This window comes from Crocuta crocuta, unplaced genomic scaffold (genome assembly GCF_008692635.1).
Source record: "Crocuta crocuta isolate KB4526 unplaced genomic scaffold, BGI_CrCroc_1.0 scaffold258, whole genome shotgun sequence".
Lineage (NCBI taxonomy): Eukaryota > Metazoa > Chordata > Mammalia > Carnivora > Hyaenidae > Crocuta > Crocuta crocuta.
This window is the reverse complement of record NW_027532842.1, coordinates 5547712-5561934: the sequence shown is the minus strand read 5'-3', so window position 1 is coordinate 5561934 and position 14223 is coordinate 5547712. Positions and strand designations below refer to the sequence as shown.

Sequence of the window (14223 nt, the reverse complement as noted above, 5' to 3'; positions counted from 1 at the left end):
GGGTGGGGGGGGCGCCCCCGCCGCAGGCCAGCCCCGGCCCCACCTGCCCCGGGCCGACCGCAGCAGGTGGCCTGGCGGGCCTTCCCTCTCCCTGAGGCCCCTGGACACCCTCAGCTCAGCCCTGCACGGGCTGTGTGCTCAGGGCTTGCGGGGGGGGGCCCTTGGGGGCCGGGCCTGGCCCTGAGGGCGTCCCCAGGAGGCCTACAGAGAGGACGGGCAGGAAGAGGCGCTCTCAGGGGGCACGGCCAGGCCGGCAGGGCAGGCTCTGGGAGCGGCCTGCGAGGGCGGGCTGTGCACCGTACGGAGGGGCCGCTCCGCGGGGCGCCTCCTCGGGGGCAGCGTTTCGTGCGTGAAGCGGGGGCGCCCCCTTCCCCGCCACCGTCCATCCGCGTGGCTCCCTCTGCCCTTGAACCAGACCCACCGCGCCGGACACCGGAGGCACACGTGGGCGGGGCTTGGGTCACGTGTCTGGTGCCCTCCCGCCGCCACCTGTCTCGAGCCCAGTGTCCGAGGGGCCAGCCTCGTGGGGACCCAGCCCCGCAGCTCTAACCTGGGCCCGTAACTGTCGGTCATCACATGGTGATGGTTCACCCCGGTGCATGTTGAGTGCGCAGATTAGCGCCGCACATAGTAAGTGCTCAGTAAAGCAGGGCGGCCCTGACGACCGGCGGTAAGAGCGGCAGTAGCTGCGACACGGGCCTTGTGGCCCAGGGCTGCCAGCCCTTCGGCCCCCCGTTGTGCCCCAGTGGCCCTCCGCTGGCTGGGCTCCACTCCGCCCTTCCTGCCGAAGACCCCTCCGAATATCACCGTGCGCAAAACGAGAACACATGGGAATAGTTTCCTCATGGGTTTGTCTAAAACTGCTGCTCATTGATACTATTTACAGAATTCTTTTTCTATCGCAATCTGGACGCCAGAAGACTGATGTGGTACAATGCTCAAGGGCGCTGTGCAGGTATATTTACCTGGAATGAATGAGTAGATCCCCTAGACTCGGGGTGATGGCCCAGAGATACACTGGGAACAAGAATTTTCATACAAGGAAATAACTCCTAATGGATGCTAATATTGAAACTTTACTATAAATACTTTACTATGTCCATTATGAGTCTCTCACTTATTCACAGATTTATGGATGCTGCTCACAAGACGGCTGTGCCCTCCCTGAGGTTCACACCCACGGTGGCTCCCAGCTCAACTGGCCGGAACGTCTTCCATCCACAAGCGTGACTCCAAACGTGGTGGCTGCGTGGTGGAGCAGGTGACAGTCGTGCAAGAGATGGTGTACTGTGTTTCGGAAGGTCAACTCTGGAGGGCAGGGGAGTGCAAGTCTTTATTACGGAGGGGAAAAATGTCAGTTATGCCGCTGTGCACACAGAAAGGAATCCACTCCTCCATTGGCAAAAATGCCCCGGCTGTTTCTTGCGCCTCAGATGCAACTCTTAGGGTTTGCTGACAAATCTAAAAGAAGGTGCATTCTTTGGAAAATGCCCTTTTATTTTTATTTTTTACGTTTGTTTATTTATTTGGAGAGAGTGAAAGCATGAGTGCAGGGGGAGGGGAGGGAGAGGAGAGAGAGAGAGAATCCCAAGGTGCTTCAGCAACCCTGCAAAGGGCTCAAACTCATGAACCATGAGATGATGACCTAAGCAGAAATCAAGAGTCAGGTGCTCAACCACGTGAGCCACCCAGGCGGCCCTGGGAAATGCCCTTTTAAATTTTGTGTGCCCTCAGACCCTTTTACATGACATTTATCAGCCATTCTTCAGAGGGATTATTAGAAAGACAGTTTCCTGAACTACAGTCTTTCCCATTTCACCCTCATCTTCACACCAAGAGTAGTCAAAACACATGAATTCATGCCTTCACCAGACAAGAAAGTACCTTTTCACCCATGAGGCCATATTCCCCGAGGATCCATAAAAATACTGTTCATTTTATATCTACAGATACAGTTGACTCCAGATCAACATGGGTTTGAACTGCGTAGGTCCACTTACACGCAGATTTTTTCCAACCAATAAATCGGAATTTTTTTGGAGATTTGTGACAATTTGAAAAAACTCACAAACCATTCAGTCTAGAAATCTTGCAAATTAAGAAAAAGTCAGGTATGTCATGAATGCATAAGACGTATGTAGACAGTAGTCTATTTTGTCTTTTACTGCCATTAAGTATGCATGAATCTGTTACAGAGTTAAAATTTATCAAAACTTACACACGTGCAGACCGCGCATGGCACCTGCCGGTTCCCAGTCAAGAAAAATACAAACAATTGTAAGGATGCAATATTACATTATAACTGCGACCAACTGCCGTAGGTACTGTAGCCACCTGTGGAATTGCAGGGAGCCCAAAGTAGCTACTTAAAACACCCGTAGTGCTAATCATCTTCAAGTGAGCAGTTCGCGTCTCCAGTAAATTGTATTTTGCACTAAGAAGTGATCCCTGGCAGTTCTCTCTATTGGTAATTAAATCTGGGGGGAGGCAAAATTATACACAGATTTTAGACTGTGTGTGGGGTTGGCACCCCTAACCCCCACGTTGCTCAAGGGTTAACTGTACTTTTCTTTCATACTTAAATGTTAACCCCTGGCCCCGGAACTCCCCTGCTAAGCCCCAGCTAGCACCCCACCTGTGAGTTAATTCCATGGTCTAAGAGACTAGGCGATTCTCCAGCCCATCTAAAGTGGTCCTTGATTCTCACCACTAAACACACGCGTTATCTTTTAGGAAGAGAGTTTCATATATCCGCCCAGATTTATTCACCTGTATCAAAATGTAAGAATTGAAAACAGTGTTAAAATATGAGCACTATATACAGGTTGTCAAAGAACAGAACTTCTTTACAGTTAAATGCTAATGTCCTGGGCATTCAACTCCCCCAGCTAGAGAGGCAGAACAAAGCAGAGTTGTGTTTTGCTTTTTTGTTTGTTTGTTTTGAAAGAAGGGGGTGGAGGAAGAATGAACAGGGAGGGGCAGAGAGAGAGAAAAAGCAGAGTCATTTTAAAATAAGGACCCTCAATATATTGTTTACTTTGAGAAAGTCTGAGAGCTATTTAAATGGAAAGCAAGTTGGCAAAGATAATTTATATGTCAGTAAAAGGGAATGGGGTGCATTTTCAAATGCCTATCAATTCCTTCCTTTGATTTATTCTCACTTACATTATAATAATAATAGAGAAGCAATGGCAGGAGATGAGCTACGTTTTTGCTGGGAATCTGATGGTGGGAAGGGATTTATAGTCTGACTTGGACCTCTCTAGGCGGGAACATTTTGTTCTCTGTGTGCCCATTTTCATTTTACTGTTGGCTTTAGCTCACTGCCAAAGCTCCGGTAATTTACACTGGATAATGTGACTGCACATCATTTGGGATGATAAATAGGACGGAAAGTAAATTTTCAGCCTTGTGTCACAGAGTCATCTTAGAACTGAATTAACTGATGCAGTGTTCTGACCCACTCCAGGCCAGAGTCTTCCTGGGAAATGTATATATTGCCTACGACCAGTTCCAGGAAAATGCCCAAAGAAACATATTCACGATGGGGAAAGTCCCTTCTTCACTGACTGTTCGTCTTCCTCCCCCTAAGTGGAGCACCACACTCCTGGATGGCCAATGCGTAAGAAAACCAAAACCTGGGGCGCCTGGGTGGCTTGGTCGGTTAAGTGTCCGACTTTCGCTTAGGTCATGATCTCGCGGTTCGTGGGTTCGAGCCCCGCGTCGGGCTCTGTGCTGACTGCCAGCTCAGAGCCTGGAGCCTGTTTCTGTCTGTGACTCCCTCTCTCTCTGACCCTCCCCTGTTCATGCTCTCTCTCTCTCTCCTAGAAATAAAACATTAAAAAAAATTAAAAAAAAAAAATTACCTGGAGAACTAGAGTCTGAAAATAAATGACCCGTACAACAGGCTTCCGTATCATGAATCTCTAATATTCAAATATCAATCCAACCTAGATAAAATCAGCTTGGTAAGGAAGAAGTACGCATATGTGTCGCATTAAAAACTTTGAGCAATGGGCGCCTCGGTGACTCAGTCAGGTAAGCATCCGACTTCGGCTCAGGTCGTGATCTTGCGGTTTGTGGGTTCGAGCCCCGCATCGGGCTCTGTGCTGACAGCTCGGAGCCTGGAGCCTGCTTCAGATTCTGTGTCTCCCTCTCTCTCTGCCTGTCCCATGACTGTGCTCTGTCTTTCTCTGTCTCTCGATGATAAACAAAACGCTTAAAAAATTTTTAAAAACAACTTTGAGCATTGATATAAATGGTATCCATTCAAAATGCACATAGAGCCGGTCACTATCAGGAGTCGCGATTTCGCTCCAAATGATGTAGTTGACAGCAGGGGAATGTGTTATGGTTTTTTATTTCATTTTTATAATAGTTGTTCCTTCTTTTTTGTGTGTAATTCACAAATGGTGGTTCCTGATACTTTGGAGATTTTAAAAAGCAATCCTTTACCGGGGCGCCTGGCTGGCTTAGTTGGTAGAGCACGCAACTCTTGATCTCAGGGTCGTGGGTCCGAGCCCCACGTTTGGCACAGAGCCTACTTAAAAAAAATGGAAAAAGGAAAAAGCAGCAATCCTTTACCAAAGACAGAGCGGCCCTGCCCTGGAGGCGACAATGCGGAAGCCTGTCTGGGAGGAACCTGAAGGTTCTGCCTCCCTGAATGACCTTGAGAGGTAGACCAGAACTCCAGACTGCTCACCAGAAACCATGAAAAGAGACCAGAGTAAATTTCTATATTTGGAAAAGATAATAGTAACACAGCTTGTGTGTGTGTGTGTGTGTGTGTGTGTGTGTGTGTGTTTATGCAGTAAATATACAAAACACTTTCTGGAGAGAATGGCCAGAGAGGAGACTGTAAATGGAAAGGATTTCTGCTGTATCCATTCTGTTTATGGGTACTGTGTACACAGATCTGTACTGTGTTTTTATTCATATATTTTAAAATGTCTCCAACATAGTATTATATTTATAAATTAAATTAAAACAGAACAAAAATAAGCTATTTTAAGATACCATTAATAGAGTGAATAACGGCTGATGTACAGTGTAAAACAGTTTTGCAAATATTTCCCATTTGCAGAAAAAAACCCACAGACTTCCTATGTCCTTATTATTAATAATTTATTTTTTGCTTTAATCCAAAGCCTTTTGAAATGCATTATATGCAATTAAATCTGTGTTAGGGAATCACCAATACGGCACATAAAGAGCTGATTGTATAATGAAGATGCTAATCTTAACTGTTATTTTTTTAATTCTAGGTTTTCTCAAAAGCTGCCTGTTGTCATCAAAGTCCCTTCACGTCTCCCACGATGACACAACTGGATGTGTAGCCCAGCAGCCTCTGAACGTGGCTGCCTCACGCAGGCACACACGACACTGTCTATTCTGTGTGTGGCCCGTTCATTATGTGAGCTGCCAGTCTTTTTTAAGGTCTCATTTTCCAAACCTTCTCTGGCAAACTTGCTATTACCTCAAGGCCCGAGGATGAAACTGTCAGGGGTGTGTGAGAAGCGATACTTAGCTTGAGATGTCTGTTACTGAAACACAAAACTGAATTCATCCACCCCTTTCCCTCAGCTATCTGATACAGGTATTCCCCCTGCCTATCTATACATGTACACCTACACACACACACACACACACACACACACACACACACACACACACACACACACCATGTGGGGGGCCGATGGGGGAGTGCTGTAAACAGAACGATGTCGAACCAGACAAACAGGATTTTGAGTTTCTGCAAATGCTGCACTTCTTGAGACTGAGCGACGGCCTCAGGGAGCCAGAGCCACCCACACACCCCGGGCCTGAGAGCACAGGGAGAATGGACCGAAGAAATGTCAGAGATCTTCTCTGTCCGCCCCACGTGCAGAACAAGAGAAATATTCAGCTGTACCACTTCTGAACGGCAGAAGCAAGGGTTCGCACAGGGACCCAGTTCCTAAAGGGGGCAGCAGGTGACGTTCATGCTGTAGCAATAGCGTATATGATTAGTGATGAGAGCAGGGAGGTGTGGGTTCCTGAGGGCGCGGCTGGAGACTACGGGAAGGAGAGCAGCAGCAGGTGGGNCCCCGGAGCCAGACAGGCCTAGGGGCAGTCTTCTTTGGAGGAGACTCTGAGAGAATTGGGGAAACTCTTCCCCGGCTTCTAATCCTCGTAGTCAGGCCAGCCCCGCAGGGAGGGATTGGGGAATCTCAAAGGCCAGTACAACCACCCCTTCAGCCCCCACCGCAAGCCACTTGGGCCAATCGTGTGTTTTCTCAAGCCCAGAATGCTGTCATATGAAAGCCATCCCCAGCCACCTGCTCCCTCCCCGAAATATGTTCACCGTCCCCTCTGTGGAATACAGTTCCAGACAGACATTTGTCTGTGATCGGAATGCATTTCTCAACACACCAGCCTTGCCTCCGACAGCAAACACACCGAGAACAGACGTTTTCATTTACCCCTGTGACTGGGGGCCTAACGTAGAGTTTGGTGCGTTCTTGCCGTCCAATATATTTTCACACAACACATTTGTGGAAATGCATTTAGATCACAGGCCCGGTGCTAGGGCGGGCCACTGAACCAGCGCATGAATAAGTAAATAAGTGGCAATTATCTTAGACTTCTTCTGACACTAACTCACGTTATGGGGGAAGAAAACCCTGACACCACTCTTCTTCTTCTTTTTTTTTTTAATATTTTTTATTTATTTCTAGGAGAGAGAGAGAGAGACAGCGTGAGCAGGGGAGGGTCAGAGAGAGAGGGAGACACAGACTCTGAAATAGGCTCCAGGCTCCAAGCTGGCTGTCAGCACAGAGCCCGACGCGGGGCTCAAACCCACGAACCGCGAGATCATGACCTGAGCGAAAGTCGGACGCTTAACCGACTAAGCCACCCAGGCGCCCCGTGACACCGCTCTTCTGAAGCTCGTGCCTCAAGCGTGCACCTGACCCTGTCTGTGTGCTTTTCGGGCGCCCTGGTATCGGGCTCAGTCAGCCTCTCCACCTTCGCTCACCTCAAGTGAGTTCAACGTCTGCATGGAGGACTGCGGGCTTCTCAATCCCCGCCTCCCACAGCCTTTTCCTTCATTCTGCATCCTCCCCACAGGCATACCCTGGGCCGTGTCCCCTCCCCGAATCTGGGCCCAGATCTCCGCAGGAAGCTTCTCCTAGCCCTCACCTCTGCGGGAGTGCTGTCACTAAGTCCTCCACTCTCCCCAACCCGTCAGGCCCCTCTTTTATCTAAGGGCCATCATTTAAATAGCAGCCATTCCTGGTGTCCGCACCTTCTCAGCCCTCCATCTTCCCACCACACCTGCCTGGATGGATCCGACCCCACGCTCTACCTGCTCTTGGGCTCTTTGAGCATCACGGTCAAGTACAAAGAGACAATTCATGATCACGACCTCAGCGGGCACATCTCTCCAGGTAACTCATTCTCCCCGGTTCTGGGACGACTTCACACTTTCTCTGTGCTCCTCAAACTGCCAACCACCAGCCCACTACCCCGGCCTCTTCCAGCTCTGCAGGCAGCCTCACTTCCGACCTCTCAGAGAAAACAGATGTCACCGCACAGAAAGGCCACCACGTCCCCTTGCCGTATCTGTAAACCTGTGTATATCTGCACGCATGCCCCGTATGCCCTCTCCCTGATCTTACACTCAGAGCAGAGGGCTCTCCCCCTCTGGGCCCCACATGCCTCTGGCTACCACCCTACCCATTCCTCCCCTGAACGGTTAAAGCAAGACGCAAAGCATGCCTCCGTTTCTTCCCTTCTGGCTCCTCCTCCAGCGGGGTTCCTCGATCATCCCCAAACAGCTCACACAAAGGGCATCAATGATGCCTGTGCTGCGAAATTCAGCGGAGATATTTTAGTCCCCAGAAGTACGTCAAAATACAGGACCCTTCGGCTGCCTTAGAAACGAGTGATCACCCCTCTTTCACAACTTTCCTCTCTGATGGCGCCCCTCCCTCTCCTTCCTGCCCGTTACCTGATGGGGTTCTTCGACGCTTGGCCCTTGACCCTCTTCTGTTCTCCTTCCGCACCCCCTCCCTAGGCGAGTCCGCCCACGCTCACAGCTGCCTTCCTGTCTGCTACGGGTTGAATTGTGTCCCTCCCCCCAAAATGTGGAGTTCTCACTCCCAGCACCTGTGAATGTGGCCTTATTTGGAAACAGAATCTTTCAGATGACGAAGGTAAAATGACATCCGTAGGCTGGGCCCTAATCTAGTATGACTGTGTCCTTATAAAAAGGGACATTTCGGGGCGCCCGGGTGGCCCAGTCGGTTCAACGTCCGACTTCAGCTCAGGTCATGATCTTGCGGTTTATGGGTTTGAGCCCTGTGCTGACAGCTCAGAGCCTGAAGCTGCTTCAGATTCTGTGTCTCCCTCTCTCTCTGCTCCTCCCCTACTCATGCTCTGTCTCTCTCTGTCTCAAAAATAATTAAACATTAAAAAAAAAATTTTTTAAGGTGAAATTTGGACAGAGAGACAGACAGACACATACAAGAAGGGCGCCTGGGTGGCTCAGTCAGTCAAGCATCCAGACTCTTGATTTTGACTCATGGTTCATGAGATCATGAAATTGAGCCCCGTGTTGGGCTCTGCACTAATAGCAAGGAGCCTGCTTGGGATTCCCTCTCCCTCGCTCTCTGCCCCTCCCCCAACTTGCTCACTCTTTCTCAAAACAAACATTTGAAAAGAAAAGAAAGATGATATGAAGACGCAGGCAGACGACAGCCACTTGGAAGCCGGGGAGGCGGGCCTGGAAGAGACTTCTCCCTCACGTCCCTCAGAATGACCCAGCCCATGCCAGCACGTGCACCTGGCACCACCAGCCTCCAGAACTGTGAGGTGTGAGTTTCTGTTGTCAAATAAAGCCGCTCAGTCTTTGCACTTTGTTCCAGCAGCCACAGGAATCTAACACACCACCTCGTCCCGCAATTCTACCTCTGGTCTACACCTTTCTCACAAGCCACAGGTTCATTATCTTAACCGGCTCCTTATTGGCTGCTTACTCGCACCTGTTGTGGGATGTCAAACAGACACTGCAAATCTAACATCTCCAGAACAGAACTCCATTCTTTTATACCCTGTGCTACCAAATTTGATGAAACAAAATTTCAAAAGAAAGCAAGAAATACAGAGTGTCCTATCTCAGTAAGTCATACTCCCGTGAAACGTGGTGGTAATTCTGAAAGCCTCTGGCCGCAGCCCCGCCGCCTCACATCCAACCAAATCCGAGCGCTGGGACACTCTGCTCCGATCGTGCACTATACCCCGTCTGTCCCGACCCCTCCACGGCGAAAGCTGTCAGCATTTCCTGGCTGGAAGAGGGGGCAGTGCCACCTGCCCTGAGCCTGTTACTCTCACCTCACCTGGCTTCACTGTTCCTTGGCCTCACTGTTCACTGATCTTTCATTTGCTTAAACACAGCCAACCCTTCTTGGATGTGTCTTGGACTCATCTAGAATCCTCTTCCAGGGCTCCCCCCGCCCCCTTCCTGCTGTGGTCCCGTAGCTTCACATGGCTAGGTCCTTTGTAAGATTTAGTTCTCGGCTTAAATATCCCATTCCAGAAAGGTCCTCCTGGCCCGTGCTATCTACACTGGCTTCTTAAAGCAGGTCTCTATCTCTGCCTCCTTTATTTCCTTCACACATCTGATCACATGAACGGATTTACACTGGCCTGTGCTCTGCCTTCCTGCAAGAATTTGCTGTGAGAAGGCAAGAGCTGCATCGGCCTCAGTCACCATCACACGCACGGGGTCTAGGCCTGTGCACACACACTCTCTCACCACACCGTCCCTCACTCCACTCCACACACACAGTGCGTTCTCCTCCAGGACAAGACTCCTCTCTTCTGTGCGTATTTGACCAGTTGAACTCCTACTCACACCTCAGAGGCCCTAACACCTGCCACATCCTCAGTGAAGGCCTCTCAACGCCCATGCAAGGTCAGACTCCCTGTCGTACCTTCTGGCACAATGTCCTCCTCCTTCACGGCACTACCAGAGCTGAAATTTTCTATTAGATCTACGTCTAACTCTCCCATAAGACCACATGCCCATCCAGGCAAGAATCACAATCAGTTTTGATCACCATTGCATGCTAGTGTCCAGCACAACACAAGCACATAACTGCTTCAAAAAATTATTTGTTTGGGGCGCCAGGGTGGCTCAGTCGGTTAAATGTCCGACTTTGGCTCAGGTCATGATCTCGCAGTTCATGAGTTTGAGCCCTGCTGTGCTGACAGCTCAGAGCCTGGAGCCTAGTTTGGATTCTGTGTCTCCCTTCCTCTCTGCCCCTCTCCTGCTCTCGCTCTCTCTCTCTCTCAAAAATAAACACTTAAAAAATAAAATTAATAAAATCAAAAAGGGGAATTATTTTATAAACATTAAATCTGACTCTGACACACACACACTGCTACGACTACTAAACAATAAAAGCCATGACCTAGTGATATATTCAACATGGATGAATCTCAAAATAATGTTGAGTGAAAGAAGTCAGACCAAAAAAAAAAAAAAAGTTCATGCTGTTTAATTCCTTTTATATAAAAGTATAGAAAATAGACACCAATCTATAGTGATAGGAAGCAGATCAATGTGTGTCTGGGAATGATGCATGAAGGTGGGATAGATTACCAAGGCGCATGGGGGTACTTCTGGCAGTGATGGATACGCTCGTTATTTTTATTGTGGTCATTTCATGGGTGTGTACATATGTCAACACTTACCAGATTGTACACTTTAAGTATGTACAACTTATTTTACATTCATTATATCTCAATGCTAAAAAAAAAATCAAAGGTAAAACAAAAATGACGATCATTTCCACTCACAATATTTCTAGTTTACACTTAATGGATGTTCCAATAGACAAAAAAGAATTATTTCTAAGAACCCAGATTTTTCTATTAATCGCAAATGATATTTACAAGAGTAATTAGAAACCCAGAACTAATATGACTTAACTCCATTATTTACTGTCCATAAAAGAAATAGCAAGGAGCTGAGCAGCATTTTCCTACCCATAAAATGGGAATAAGGACACCTGCCTACGGGGTTACCCGGATAGGCCCGATGTCATCACAAGGGTCTGTATAAGGGAAGGAGAGGGGCAGGGGAGGCAGAGAAGGAGCCATGACAATAGACGCAGAGTTGGAGCGACGTGACCCCTCACTGTGGAGGAAGGGGTTGTAGGCCACCTCCGGAATGTGGAAGAGGCAAGGGCATGGATTCTTGCCTCGAGCCTTCGGAACGAAGGCAATTCTGCTGACACCTTCAACTTAGCTTGGTGAAATCCATTTTGGACTGCCGCCCAGAACTGCAAGATAATAAATTTGTGTTGTTTTAAGCCATTAAGTATGTGTTTTGGTGACTTGTTAGAGCAGCTAGAAGAAACTAATACATAACCTATCCATAAGCCTTCATTTCCTCAAAGATCACCAGCAAGGAATGGTGGAATGAAGAGCTCAATTCCTATGCAGCTTGCGGGTACTACATCAACCTGTTCAGGTATCCTTGTAGCTCCGCACTTAACCTACTCTCCAAACACTGCACCTCCCTCTTTAAAAATGATGCTCGCATATGGACAGGACACACGCTATACAGGTCTGATCGGTACAGGGAATAATGGAACACCAATTCCCATCCAATTCAAGGCAGCCTCACCGTTCGGGAATTCTCACTGCCGGAGAGATGAACACTTCCATTTCTTCCCTCTTGAGAAGGCTGCCAAATTGGATTTCTGTGCCCTCTGCACCATCCTCTGCTCTTTCCAAAGACTTAAGTCCTTTGTTCTCGGTTGCAAATTCATACACTAATTAATACCACCTTCTTCACCAGCCTTTCACCATTATGCTGTTTTTTCAGCAGATTTTGGTTATGAAGAACCAGAACTATCTAGATCTCAGAATGTAGTTATTATAAATATGATATGAGATAAAGATGGACAAAGGGTCACATATTTATTACCAAAGGAAGACCCCAATCAGCGTCAAGATTGCATGTGTTTGGGGCTGAAATTGTCACCTTCTTTTAAGGCCACCTGCCAAAGCTGACTGATTTCTGAGCTCTGCATCTGGGCATGACTCATTTCAAGTTATCAGTATAATCAGTGTTCTAAAAATAAGATAGAGATAATAACAAGTCTAAAAATCAAGACCCATTGGTGTTGATGTTGATGTCAAACTGAGTTAAACGGAATCCATCAAAGGACCACACTGAACCCTACTTGGATCTGATCAAAGCAAACTGGAAAAACAAAATAATCTTCGACTTATACCTGTTCAAAGATCACATCTTTCTTTGTCTTTCTGGGGATCGAAAGATCAGTCATGCATGATAAACCATTTCAACACATGACTTTTTATAGTTTTCCAAAAAACAAACCAGATATTGCTATGTATCCTAAGACTACAAAGGTTTCTCAACGTGGGCACTGTTGATGTTTTCAACAACATTCTTTGTTCAGGGGCCATCTTGTGCACTGAGGGATTTTTAGCAGCATCCCTGGTCTTTACCCACTATGTTCTAGAAGCATCTATTACACACACTCATGACAATCAAAAACATCCCCAGATCTTGTCAAATATCTCAAGGGAGCAAAATCCCCAACCTCCCCCTCCCCCCCACTGAGAACACAGCTAAACTAATTCACCTCTTTAGTAACTTTAAAGCAAATACTTTGTAGATGAAAGCAGATACTCTGTAACCATCACCCATGTAAATCTGACTTTTAATCTGCCTTATAGGCCTAACAGGTAGGGCTTGGTTACAAGCTATTTTCTCCACACCTCGGAGAAGTTATAGAAGAAAATCTATTGCCTACTGCCTAATACAATTCTACTTTTCTGTTTCCAAAAATTAGCACCATTTTTTCCTTCACACTCAGAGATGCCCATTTTGTAACGCCAATCAATCAGTCGCAAACAAAAATATTAATTTTGTAAAAGTCACTCTGTATTCATTTCCCCTTCTTTGTCATTATGCACCGAAGAACAGGAAATGTCAACAATTTTTCACCTGCAGCCATTAAGGACAGGAGCCCAATTATCTGTGGGTAGGACCTTCCCACCACTTAGAAAGAGTCACAGAAATCGCTACCAAAAGGTGCCCTCAGACATTGGCCAATCTTACATGTGAATCTCCTTGACCACATCTCTGTTTTTATTCTGATAGAAAGCTCTGGCTTTCTTGTGAAAGACTATCACCCTCTAGCTTTCACCGGGTCTGCTCTCTGGATCCGTGGGCAGAATCTGCCGAGGTCCTCCACTGTATGTAGCTCTCAGAGAGTTAATGTTCATTTGTGCTACAGTCAGATATGTGTCAAATTCTTAACAATGGTATGACATAAGCCTATCTAGGACCTTTAAAAATATTTTTTAACATTTATTCACTTTTGAGAGTCAGAGCAAGCAGGGGAGGGTCAGAGATAGGGGGAGACACAGAATCTGAAGCAGGCTCCAGGCTCTGAGCTAGCTGTCAGCACAGAGCCTGATGTGGGGCTCGAACTCACGGACTGTGAGATCATGACCTGAGCTGAAGTCGGGCACTCAACTAACCAAGCCACTCAGGCTCCCCTAGGACTCTTTAAACCATAGTTTTGCCAAAAGTTCGGTCAAAGGTGATTTTGTGAGCCAGTATTGTGGTATCAAGCCCCAAATATCTTTCATAGTAGTGAAATCAGAGAATGTTCCCATTAGAAAAATTTTCCCAGTTAGAATTTAGGATGCCAGGAATACATCTTCTTTGCCCTTAACTGCAGCGACCTGCCCCAAATCTGTAAGAATGGGGTCTGACACCAAAGCTTGGCAATCACTTCATAAATGAGAAGAAGGATGTTTCATAGTAACTGCTTATTACTTGTCCAAAAAAAAAAAAAAAAAAAAAGATCGACAAAACGTGTAACAGGTCACTCCCAGACTCCAGAGAAACATCACTCACCTTCCAAATGAATACTGCCCTGAGCACAGCAAGTGAATTTCATTTCCTAAATCTGTTGTTCAAATATTCAACAATTTCGCCCTCAAGCTCCATAAATGCCCACTGCTGTGAGTAGCGGGATGGAGGGGTCCCTCTGGGAAAGCTCCCAGCGACCCCATCAGATGGTAACACCAGCTGGTTCCTCTCCAGCTCACCAGAAGATGGGCTTTTCTAGGCAAAATCCTTCTTTATCTCAGCATCTGTGGGTTCGAATCTCTGGTTCAAGAATGTGCCTG

At 47.3% G+C, this 14223-nt stretch overlaps 1 long non-coding RNA gene across 1 annotated transcript in view; it reads right to left on the bottom strand.

Annotated features, from left to right (window-relative positions):
• Positions 1-1056: 1056 nt before the first annotated feature.
• LOC144216151 (uncharacterized) overlaps positions 1057-14223 on the bottom strand; it is a 19992-nt gene continuing 6825 nt past the window's right edge. The window contains exon 2 of the long non-coding RNA XR_013330580.1: positions 1057-1308. This is a non-coding gene — a long non-coding RNA (uncharacterized LOC144216151). The remainder of the gene's footprint in view (positions 1309-14223) is intronic.